The sequence below is a fragment of the Ochotona curzoniae genome, unplaced genomic scaffold (assembly GCF_017591425.1).
Source record: "Ochotona curzoniae isolate NIBS_2020 unplaced genomic scaffold, NIBS_Ocur_1.0 contig_4612, whole genome shotgun sequence".
In the NCBI taxonomy this organism is placed as follows: domain Eukaryota; kingdom Metazoa; phylum Chordata; class Mammalia; order Lagomorpha; family Ochotonidae; genus Ochotona; species Ochotona curzoniae.
In genome coordinates this window covers 13048145-13060505 of record NW_024466343.1, presented here as the reverse complement: position 1 = coordinate 13060505, position 12361 = coordinate 13048145, and the positions used below count along the sequence as shown (strand labels likewise).

The following is a 12361-nucleotide window of genomic DNA, read 5'->3' as shown; positions in this document are numbered from 1 at the left end:
TATCCTAATCAATCAGACCAGCTTATTTTTGGTTGGATTGGCAAGTCAGTGATGAAAGGAGAATGCAATAGTCCTGAAGAAAAAGCAGAGGTCCCTGAGGGGTTGATGTGTGAACTGATTGCTAAAGCAGCCACCATTTGGCATAGCTTTTCCATGGCGGTGCACATGTGTCTCATTGTAGGCAGTTCTTTTGCTGAGGGTGGTATGAGAGAGTGCATTTTTTTCAGTCCTAATAAGACTTCTGACTACAGAATCTTACCAGAATGAACCCTCAAGAAAAGTCCTGAGCTCTATAGCAGTACTGGATTCTGAGTGATTCTGCTCACCAGGCCCACCAGACTCAGCAAGGCCTGCTCCATTTTCCCACAGCACCTGCTTGCTGAGTTTGCGGTGGCTCTTTTTAAAAACTGGGCTAGGCAGCTTCCTGACCTGTTAGCTGTAACAATGCGAAAGGTTCTGCTCCCACCTTACTCACAACACTTAAGGCACCTTGAGCGTTTTTTTTTTTCTTGCACCATAATGAATCCGAGTAACACAATATATTAAACCTACAAAAAAAAAAAAATGCCCACCATTCTTGTAACTTGTTCTCTTGAACAAGCAGAATAGGACAAAGGCAGAAAGGACAAAAAACGTTGGCTTGAATTTAGAGAGATCAAAAATTTCTTGATTTCTAGTTCTTCAGCATCGTAATGCAGATGAATAACTCTCAGAAAGAGAGTGTTGCCCAACTGATGTGCAGGCCAATATTTAAGTCACCCTTTAAATGTAGTGTTTGATTATCACGCCTACAGAATAAGAACTCCCAAGTAGCACTATCATCAATAGAAGCCACATGAGCAGATCACCACACTAGACTGGAAATATACCCTTAAATTAAACTATTTCGGCCTCTTTGAAAGTCAAGCCATTTTTAGTAAGTGCTTTCTGAAGTCTCATTATTATTATGACGGCTACTAATTTATACATATATAATGTATTCTGCCTTATTGTACTCTCAAAATTATATTTCAGAATCATTTTACCCACCTGGAGAGAAGCATAACAGCTATTCCATAGCACTCAGCAAAGACTCAGAGCTAGCAATGAACAGAGGAAATGGTCATAAATATGCCGCTTACACTGGGGGATATAATATTCTTTAAATAGAGTTTGATTTTGACAGCTAGAACCAGTTATTGGGGAGCAATCTCTTGGAGAATTATACTTCCTCCTCCCCAGCCTAGTCTTCATCCTGGTTTTGTTGGATGCAAATAGACAATGATCAGGCATTATCATCTTTGGCTGAAAATTAGAATCTCATCGGAAATGTAAAAAACAAAACAAAGATCAACCAACCAATCAAACAAACAAACAAACAAAAAAAAAAAAACAATACCAGGTCAACTGAAACCATCTTTGTTGGCGAGGCCTGGGCTTCAGAATTTTGACGCATCATACATGACTTCAGTGGACAACTGCATGGGCCAAGCTAAAGGCAGGAACTTAAAACTTCACTTGGGTCTCCTGATGAGTGGCAGGAGTCCAAGTAGTTGGGTTACCTTCTACTGCTTTCTCAAGAGAGTTAGTAGGAGCTGGAATAGCAGTAGAGCAGACAGGCCTTGTAACAGTCCGCACATGGAATGCTGGCATCCCAGCTAGTAACTTAACCTAATTAATGAACTACCACACTGGCTCCACATCATTTACTCTTAGAACCAACTTGTGGAGTATATGTAATTATTTTTGGTTTTCAGGTGAGAAATACTAATTTCAGAGAAAATGAAAACTCACCTAAAGTCCCAAAACTGACAAATAGCTCATTGAAGATACGACATCAAGCCTCATAGCTAAGGCAGTTTGATTGATTCATTAACTATTTGTATCTAACCTCAGAGTTTCAAAGGGCCTTTTTTTTTTTTTGCAACAGCAGCAGTTCTTATCTGTGATGGTACAGAATAGACAATGACTCAACCAGTAGAAATTCAAGAAAGGCATATTACCACATAACCTGTTATCATTAATATTAAGGAAAGAACTAAGAACTATTTCTTAAACATTTTATGTTCAGCGCTAAATAAGTGGCTGAATCTGTGAACCTCATTTGGTAGTCACAATAAGCCTGGGACAGAAGAGCTGCTGTGATCTTTCCTTGTAGGCGAGGAGACTGCTTCTAGAGAATTCAGGACTGTCAGATCTCATGGATCTCATATTGGTCTCCGAACTAGCAGGACCAGATGTGCTGTACAGGAAAAGGAGTCCTTAATCAGAGCTCCTCAGACCAGTCAGGATAGCATTGGCTCCAAAGTGCTGATTCCTTACTGTCAAGCTGGAAATTTAGGCCAAGCGAGCTCATGATTTTACTATTTGTAAAATCACGAGCTTCATGTCAGCCCTTGGAAACACTTGAAAGAGTGTGGGTGACTGTTAGATCTTCTGGCTACACACGGTCTACTTCTTTGTTGCTTTTTTCACACAGGTGATTGGACTTTGCATAGAGAGCTTCTCAAGTTTTCAGAATTCATCATGAGAGTGAGTTCATATCTCTGACATGTCTGCTTTTGGTGCTATAGTGTTTTTTCATAATTCCAACTTAGAAGTGAGTAAACTTGTTGCAAATTTTCCTCTTGAAAAACTAGTTATCACAATAACACTAAAACCATAGGATCTAAATGAAAAATAAACCAATGAGAGTATAGCAAATTGCAAACTTCTACATAACCAAGAAAAGAAGTTAATTGACATCTACAGAATGGGAGGAATTCTTTATAATGTACAGATTTGATAGGGAATACACACACATATATTCAAAATATATCAGAAACTCATTGAATTGAATATCAAGAAGAAGCCCAACTGAAAAATGGACAATGGACATGTAAAGACATTTTCCCAGAGGATTACACAAATAATGTAAAGGCACTGAGACTCACTAATCATTAGGTAAATGTGAACAAAAACATGCCTGTTAGAACAGATAATACACGTAAGTAACAGACTTCAATAATGCTGGAAGAAGTCAGTTAGCTAACTCAAAGTTATTTATGTTGGAACCAGTGTATGAAAAGTTTGAAACCATGAAATATTGAACTTAAAATGTAAATATGTCAGAGGCATGTCATATGCTTAAATTGTAGTTTTTGTTGTGTCCACAATAATGTCAGAATTACCTATTTTTTTCTGGAAGTTTTAAATCTCACTACTATAAGCATAAAGGTTAATTATAGTGCCTACTTCTGATCTTATTTATCTGTCCAAGAAGTCGGTGCACTGCCTAAATTGAGCATGTTCTACTAGGGTTTGTAAAACACCACTAGTGATAAGATGCGACACTGTAAGATTCCAATTCTAGGGTTGCTTTTGACTACACTCTCACATGGGGTAGTGAACACACTAAGCATGACTCATATTGTGAGGTTGAAATGAACCATATTGGAGTTGGATGAAAAGGGAGGAAGAAACAATCGGAGGAGAAGCTAAAAACTCCATGGGAAATTGTCCTGATGCAGAAGGAAGTTCCTGGCAGAATTGGCTCTCAAAAATTCTCCTAGGGCACTTTCTACACTACATTTCTGACTTTATTATTTTCGGAAGTGACTTATTCCTTTCTATTTTGTTTAAAAAAACATATTTTTATTGGAAAATTAGATATACAAAGAGAAGAAGAGACAGATAGATTTTCCATCTACTGGTTCACTCACCAAGTGGCCCCAAAAGTCAGAGCTGAGCCAATCAGAAGCCAGGAGCTAAGAGCTTCTTCTGGGTCTCCTGTGCAGATTCAGGGTCCCAAGGCCTTGGTACTTCCTCTACTCTTTTGCAGGCCACAAACAGGATGCTATAAAGGACATGGAGCAGCCAGTATACAAACCAGCACTCATATGGGATCCTGGTGCATGCAAGCTGAGGATTTTAGCCACTAGGCTATACCATGCCAGTACTTCTGGAGTGACTTTGGTGGTCATCAGAGGATGACATGTATTTGTTTAAACTATCACAATCTAAGAAAAACCCCTGTACTCTCAGCCATGGCTTTCCTGGGACACCCCTAATGGTTCTTCTGAATAGACAGATTTTGAAATTCTCTCCCTTTAACAAGTATAGCTTCATATACTGGACAGGCCTGGTTTATATCTGGTCCAGGACAAGTTGTCTTGTGTTATTATGTGTTACTAAGTATTATTATTTCACTACAAAATATCTTGGTTGCAATGTTAAATTCCATGTTCATCACACCTGAGGATATAACCTTTGAGGATTTCAGTTTTTGTTTTCTAGCAATAACCTTAATGTCTTCAAACTATGTTTGTGTGCTTGTTTCTTGATACTGTATCTAATTTGGATGTTTCCTCTTGATTCCCCTCAACATGATTGAGTGTTTAGCTCACATACAGCTCCCTCTCTATTCCTTATTTTTTCTAAATAAATATATTATTCTAGTTCCTCTGTTGATTAGAGCTTGTTGCTCAACTAATTGTAATTTTCTTAACTTTCAAATTTATAAGGATACCAATACCGCCTCACCTTCTTTTAAACCTGTTTTCTCCCTTTCATCTGGATCTTGAGCTTTTATTTTTAGATTGTCAGCGTTGATAACAATTCATACTCTGTTCTATAGCAAACATTATTCTCATGTATAATCTATAGAATGAGTCTGAATACTTAAGGTCACCTTGAAGCAGTTAGGTTGTGATGGCCGTATGTTGACTTATGGTGAATAATAGAGCAGTGTGCAATGATTTCATTTCTTTGTTGTAAAAGTTTTTGACTCTTTCAGAATTCCCCGTTACAATGTCTGCCTTATCATCATTCTAAGTTATTTGTCATATTTATAGTTCTTCCACTATCTCCGATGGACCCTCTGTTCTGTGAAAGTATTCCTCTTTATAGTCCTTCTTTCTAGAACCACCCAGGCTATGTTGCAGTGTGCACTTCATGTTTTACAAGTCTGTTGTAAAGACACTAGCATGTAACTTGTCCTCTTTGTTCTCCTGGTTTTGGGCGCATCGTTTTCTGTTCCCCACACTTGCTTTAATTTTTGTTATAATGTGATTATTATTCAGACAAGTATTTATTCTTCCCACCTTACATTGTGCGGTAGCTACGCATTTAGGAAGGATCGACCTCAATAGAATTTACTGCAGTTGATCTTGATTGATTTAATTCAATCAAAATTATTCATCCCTATTAGATTCAGAGTTAGTTTCAGTGCTTCAAGGCACTGAGAGCGATTTGGTCACTGCTGATGAAAAGTCTAATACTCCTCTGATTGTTGCTCCTGTATGAATGTTCTTTTCTTTACTCCTTCTCCATGTGTTGCTGTTAGCATATCCTCTTTATTATCAGTCTGGAATTCCACAATAATCAGCCTTTTTTTTACTCACCTTGGTCGCAGTACTTTCTTGGGAGATACACATAGAATTGTTTCATTGAAACTTTGTTTGCTTTCTTGAGTGACTTTTTCTGAAATTCATTTTAAAGTTTTTTTTTTTTAGATTTATTTATTTTTATTGGAAAAGCAGTTATACAAAGAGAAGGAGAGACAAAGAGAAAGATTTTCCTTCTGCTGGTTCACTCACCAAGTGGACACAATGGCTGGAGCTGAGCCAATCTGAAGCCAGGAGCCAGGAGCTTTTTCCAGTTCTCCCATGTGGGTGCAGAGTCCCAAGGCTTTGGGATCTCCTCGACTGCTTTCCCAGGCCATAAGCAGGGAGCTGGATGGGAAGTGGGATGGCTGGGCATGAAACGACACCGCATATGGGATCCTGGCATGAACAAGGAGAGGACTTTAGCTGCTAAGCTACTGCACTGGGCCCTTCTGAAATTCTTAATACTCACATGTTGACTATCCTTTGACTCCTACATTTCTTTGATGATACCCTTTTTTGTTTTAACTTAATTCCAGAAATGCTTGTTGATCACTTTGTAATTTAGTGTAGATACAGAAAATAGAGAAGTAAATAAGTAAGTAACATGATTTCAGAAAAAAATGCATCAAGAAAACAAAATATAATAAAATATAAACTATGGTGAGCATTTGTGCTCTAACAATCATAGTTCAGCTTCCAAAAGCTCCTCCTTATTCCTTTTCTAAATACGCTTATTTTTGTTTTGCAAAGGCAATGCAGTTTTGAATGCCATTGTTATGTACTCTGTGCTCCAGTTCATGTTATAATTGTAATCCAATGTGATAATATTTGATGGACCTTAGAAGAAATTAGATAATGTGAGGGGATTCTTCCTGACAGCATTATTGCTCTTGAAAGAGAAGCCATAATGGGCATTCTCTCTCTTTCTCCTTACTTTCTATTACGTGAATATACAAAGAACTCACCAATCCGAAAATTTGCAATGGGGTCTTGATGATAACTAGACAATGCTTGCATCTTATTTTGAATTTGTATTCTCCAAAGTTTTGAGAAATTCCAATTAGTTCCCCCTTATATTTTACAGTATTCTGTTAGAGCAGCCCCACCCAAAATAGTTGTGATACCAAAACTCTGAAGTCAAAATTCAGCTATTGTAAAACTTTCTCTTAGCTCGTAGAATCCTTCTGTATTCTCTCTTTTTTCTTTCTAGTTTTCATGTCATGGTGCTTCATCTTCATGCTTTTGCATTTTCTCAGATGTCTTGGCTTTCCACTCATACTTAAGAAAGTCCACACAAAGGCTGGCTGGGAGCTTTGTATATGTGACTGCAGATGTCAATCGATGGAGCCAAAATGCTACAGAATTTCTGGTCCAGTTAAAATTACATCAGCCATCCTAATTCTGTTTAGAAAATTTTCCCATGGATGTAGAGTATGGCTTCATGTTTTATTAAAACTTGGGCCCGGCGCGGTGGCGCAAGTGGTTAAAGTCCTCTCCTTGCACGCCTGGGATCCCATATGGGCGCCGGTTCTATCCCAGCAGCCCCGCCTCCCTTCCAGCTCCCTGCCTGTGGCCCGGGAGAGCAGTGGAGGACGACCCAAGGCTTTGGGACCCTGCACCCGCGTGGGAGACCCGGAAGAGGCTCCTGGCTTCGGATGGGCATAGCATTGGCCATTGCGCTCACTTGGGGAGTGAATCATCGGACGGAAGATCTTCCTCTCTGTCTCTCCTCTCTGTATATCCGCCTTTCCAATGAAAAAATAATAAAAATAAATCAAAAAAAAACAAAACAAAACTGGATGTATTCTTATGTCTTCCAATCATTCTGTGTACCTAGATTGGGGAGGGAGGTGAGAAGTTCCCTTTTTCTCTATCCCCCTCTTTTTTTCTATGCTCCAATTCAATGGTCACATTTGTACGTGAGGATTCCTCTGGGCATGTCAGCTGCCTTGTTGGTTACTGTGACCCTCATATCAAGAAGGCTGCAATTTCCTCTGCATTGTTTCAAAACCTTCAACTTCCAGAACATTTGCAAAATCTCTCATTTCCTTATGGCCTCTCACCTTTATTTGTTACTTTCCCCTTGACTGTAAGCATATGTGGATCTCAGGAGAGATGGGATAACATTACATCTACTTAGCTTACCATCAAATTCTCGTATCTGTTCTTAGAAGATGGTATTATAAGCACTCGCTCTGTAAATACACAATCACAAGGGAGCAGTCTTGATACAAAAAGGGGAGAAAGCCAGATTGGATTGAAGGAGATTGACCTTGGGACCAGCCAGCTGGTTTTAAGGGATTTTGTGATTTTTCTAAGGAGCCAGCTGTTACAGAATGAACTGTGTGTCTCAGCCACCTCCAATCCCTATGTTGAAGCTTAACCCACATGTGACTATTTGGAGGTAGGTTCTTTTGGATATAACTAAGGTTAAATGAGTTTATAACAGCAAGGCTCTAACTGTGAGTATCATTGATGCCCTAGGACTCAGAGACGTTAGCTAAAACATGATTACAGGCACATGTTTGGCTGACTGTGCTATCCTGATTGTTGCTGCTGATGTTGGGGGATTCAAAGCTGGTATCTTCATAAATGGACAGACTGCGAGCATGCTCTTCTGGCTTACATGCTGGGTGTGAAACAACTAATCGTTGGTGTTAACAAAATGGATTCCACTGAGCTGCCCTACAGCCAGAAGATATACGAGGAAATCGTTAAGGAAGTCAGCACCTACATTAAGAAAATTGGCTATAACCCTGACACAGTAGCATTTGTGCCAATTTCTGGTTGGAATGATGACAACAGTGTGGAGCCAAGTGCTAATATGCCCAGGTTCAAAGGATGGAAAGTCATCTGCCAAGACAGCAATGCCAGTGGAACCACACTGCTGGAAGTCCTGGATTGCAACTTCCCACCAACTAGACTGACCGTCAAGCCCCTGTGTCTACCCTTGCAGGATGTCTACATTTTGGTACTGTCCCTGTGGGCCAAGTGGAGATTGATGTTCTATAAACTGGGATGGTGGTAAACTCTGCTGCAGGTAATATTACAACTGAATTCAAGTTTTTGAAATGTATCACAAAGCTTTGAGTGAAGCTTTTTCCAGTTAAAATGTGTGCTTCAATGTCAAGAACATGTAAGCCAACTATGCTTGTCATGGCAAGGTTGCTGGTGACAGCAAATATCATCCACCAATGGAAACCCCTGGCTTCATTGCTCAGGGAATCATCCCAAACCATCCAGGTCAAATCAATGCTGGCTAAGCCCCTGTGCCGGATTGTCACACAACTCATACCACTTGCAAGTTTGCTGAGTTGAAGGAAAGGAGCGATCATCATTCTGGAAAGATGTTGGCAGATGGCCTTAAATTCCTGAAATCTGGTGATGCTGCCATTGTTGACATGGTCCCTGGCAAGCCCATGTGTGCTGAAAGCTTCTCTGACTATCCTGCTCTGGGTTGTTTTGTTGTCCAGGATATGAAATAGTCGCCATAGGTATCATCAAAGCAATGAATAAGAAGGCTGCTGGAGTCAGCAAGGTCACCAAGTCTGCCCAGCAAGCTCAGAAGGCTAAATGAGCATTATCCCTAATATCTGCCACCTCCATCAAACCAGTGGTGGAAGAATGGTCTCAAAATTGTTTCATCGTCATTGGTCATTTAAGTTTAATAGTAAAAGACTGGTTAATGATAACAATGCATTGTAAGACCTCCAGAAGAAAAGGAGAATGCTTTTTTTTTGTCTTTTCTTTTTTTGGTGTGGCAGTTTGAAGTTACTAATTTTTAAAATCAGTACTTTTTAAAATTTTTTTAAAGATTTATTTTTATTATTTTTTTATTGGAAAGGCGGATATACAGAGAGGAGAGACAGAGAGGAAGACCCTCCGTCAAATGATTCACTCCCCAAGTGAGTGCAACGGCCGATGCTATCCCGATCCAAAGCCAGGAGACTCTTCTGGGTCTCCCACGCGGGTGCAGGGTCCCAAAGCCTTGGGCTGTCCTTGACTGCTCTCCCGGGCGTGCAAGGCAGGGAGCTGGAAGGGAGGCGGGGCTGCTGGGATAGAACCGGCACCCATATGGGATCCCAGGCGTGCAAGGCGAGGACCTTAACCACTTGCGCCACCACGCCGGGCCCTAAAATCAGTACTTTTTAAATGGAAACAGATGTTTTGGTCAAAAATCTTTCAAAGTTCTGTAAGTCCATTAAAACAAAATTCAATGAGAAAAAAACAGCAACAACAACAACAAAAGACACCCTATCTCTATATTGTAACAACACGGTGAGAAGGTGGCTGTTTACTGGTCAGGAAGAGAGCCCTTGGTGGCACTTCAATCTTGGATTTCTCAGCCTCCAGGACTGTGAAAAAAAAAATATTTCATTGTTGAAGCTACCAAGTCTATGTTATTTTTTTAAAGGAAACTCAAGCAATCTAAGACACCAATAATCAGACCAACGTTCCAGGGAAAAGTCACAAGAGAAGTTGTTGGCATGTTTACTGAAGCTTAGAGTATCCTCATGAGCACACGCTGAACTTGTGCTAGGTGAGCTGTGGAATGAATGCCAGCTTTGCTATCAACTTGAGTGACTGTGGACAATTACATAACCCATGGGGCCACAATTTTCTTACCTATACAATGCAGCAAAGGATCTACTGCCTCAGTCTTGATGTGAGTCTCAAATCAGTCATACTATAAAATCATTTAGGCATACTTTTAAAAAGTTGTTTTATGACACAGTTAGACATACTCTTATTTACTTAATTGGTTATTTGTTCATGATTGGTTTCTGTTTGCTGTCTAGTATATATGGGCTTGGCACACAGAGCTGATGATCATACATATGGACTACTGACTGATGGTCAGTAGACTTGGAGAGACTGAGGGTCAGACAGGCATAAGGGAAGAGGGTTTGAGGAATTTACATATCATCAGCGAAAGGGAGATGATTTGAGGCTATGGGAGTTCCCGCACTTCTGTCTATGAGAAGCACCTCTCTTTGATGTGTTATCTAGACCCGAGGATTAAGGAGTTCCTGGCCTGTGCACTTTATATCAAGTACGGAGGGCTCTGATAGGATTGCAAGTGGCCATGGCTCCACACTGGCAAGACTTCCCAAAGTCCTCTCTTAATTAGTTATCTTTCTATAAATCTAATCAATGGTTCTCCTGCAGGTTTTCTTGAATGACCTGTAACTTTGGTAATGGAGACTGTGAGTCATTTGCAGATTCATATGCATAAACAAACATTTTTGGGGTTCTTTAGCATGGTGCTTGGCACCCCCTATATGCCTTCCAAATTAAAATACAAAGTGACTAAGCAACCATAAATCTCAGGGTGTTTTCATCCCAACAGGTCCTTGAAACCACTGAAGGGGTGAGAAAATGATATCCTCTGGCCACAAGTACCATCGAGACCGTCTAGTCAAGCAGGTCTGTTTATTGTAACACAAGCACAAGCTTACATAGGTTAGAAAGGGAAAGGCAGAAAGTCCTTCCTGACAGTCCTTCTATCCAACAACGACACTATAATTGGCTAGAAGGCATTTCTATCTCTCTGGACTCTCTAATCAAGTCACAGGTCATGTTCAACATGCACAGCTAGCAAGCATATCTTCAGGTCACAAGCAGGTAGAGCATGAATCATGTACAACACACAGGCTGGAAGGTATGCTTCAGTCATGTTTACTATATGTGGCTAGCAGATAGGCTGTGAGTGGCATTTCACTTCTTAGAGTTGCTTATCAAGGAAGTCCCAGCACAGCTTGTCCAAGAACAGAGAAAAGAGATTGAGGTACAGCCCACTGCCCTCTCCTGCATGACCAGCAAACAGGCCAGGTTGAGGTATAAGTTAGCTGAAACCATTGTCAGAGGTTTCCCCCAGGAATACAGTGTGCCATGTGCCCTTGACCTCCCACATAGGGCAAGCAGCCAGCGATCCAGGGGTGATCTCCCACACATACGAATATAAAAAGTCTATGGTTTTGGTATTGTGGTCCTCATTAAGAAGTTTCACTGAGATCTTGACAGCAACTATTCTTTGAAAGGCTTGAGAGAGTGCCCCTGGTGTCACCATTGCTAGGTGTCCTAACTCAAACTTCTACATCGCTGGGCTCCCCTACCTGACACTCAGCATTTTTAATCAAAATGGTTTACTTAACATTTCATTGTCCCTTATAATCTTCTGGAGAGCATAGACTATATGTGGAAGCTTTTAACTTCCAGGATTTAGCACTAATTTAGCACTAATTCCCATCAAAGAGTAGCTCTTTGTTTTACTGGGAGTTCTTATGTAGATGTAAGGGGACTTCTACCCACTCTCAGCTTGCGATTTAGAACTGTTTGAAATCTTCCTGTACTCTTCTGTCTTTTTGTATATGTCTAGGACAATAGTCTCATTTCTAGTCCTAGTGACTTAAATGAGATCAGATGGTGTGACTCAAGGGCCATGTTGCTGCCATTTTCAAGTTTGTATTTGACTTGAATTATATGACACAAGGGGGCATTCTGATGAGAACGGTGGAGGATCTGTATGTCTCGTCAGTGACAGCATCCAGTCCCATTGTCATAGAGCACATTGAGCACAACTTGTATGCTCTTGACCTTTAATCTGAGTCTGAAGATGAAAGCCATGTTGACACTATGCTTTGTCATCCTTTCTCCCCCAGGAATCTTGGCCTATTGATACAATTTTCTATTTAGAATGTAGCACATAATCTGTCATTGTTCTCTCAAAGAAGTGAGGGCAGTGACAATTTCCGTTCTCTATTTCTCAATGTGACATGCGTTTTCTTATTGGAAAATGTTATGTTAGGATCTTGGGTAATTAGACCATAGAATTCCACAGCATCTGTAAGTTCAGAATCAATCAGTCTTGTCACATTTATGGATTCAGAACACTTACAGATACTCTAGTAGACCAAACTCTTTTCATTTGTATTCTTTGATTTGTTTATTCTTCACTTACCAAGAATCTTCTGTCAGGTGAAATGCTAGCCTCTGACCTTCTGTGGCTTAAATTT

General features: G+C 40.2%; 1 pseudogene; it reads left to right on the top strand.

Annotated features, from left to right (window-relative positions):
* The window catches only part of LOC121161027, a 33229-nt pseudogene extending 24307 nt beyond the window's left edge, over nucleotides 1-8922 (top strand).
* The last annotated feature ends 3439 nt before the right edge of the window (nucleotides 8923-12361 follow it).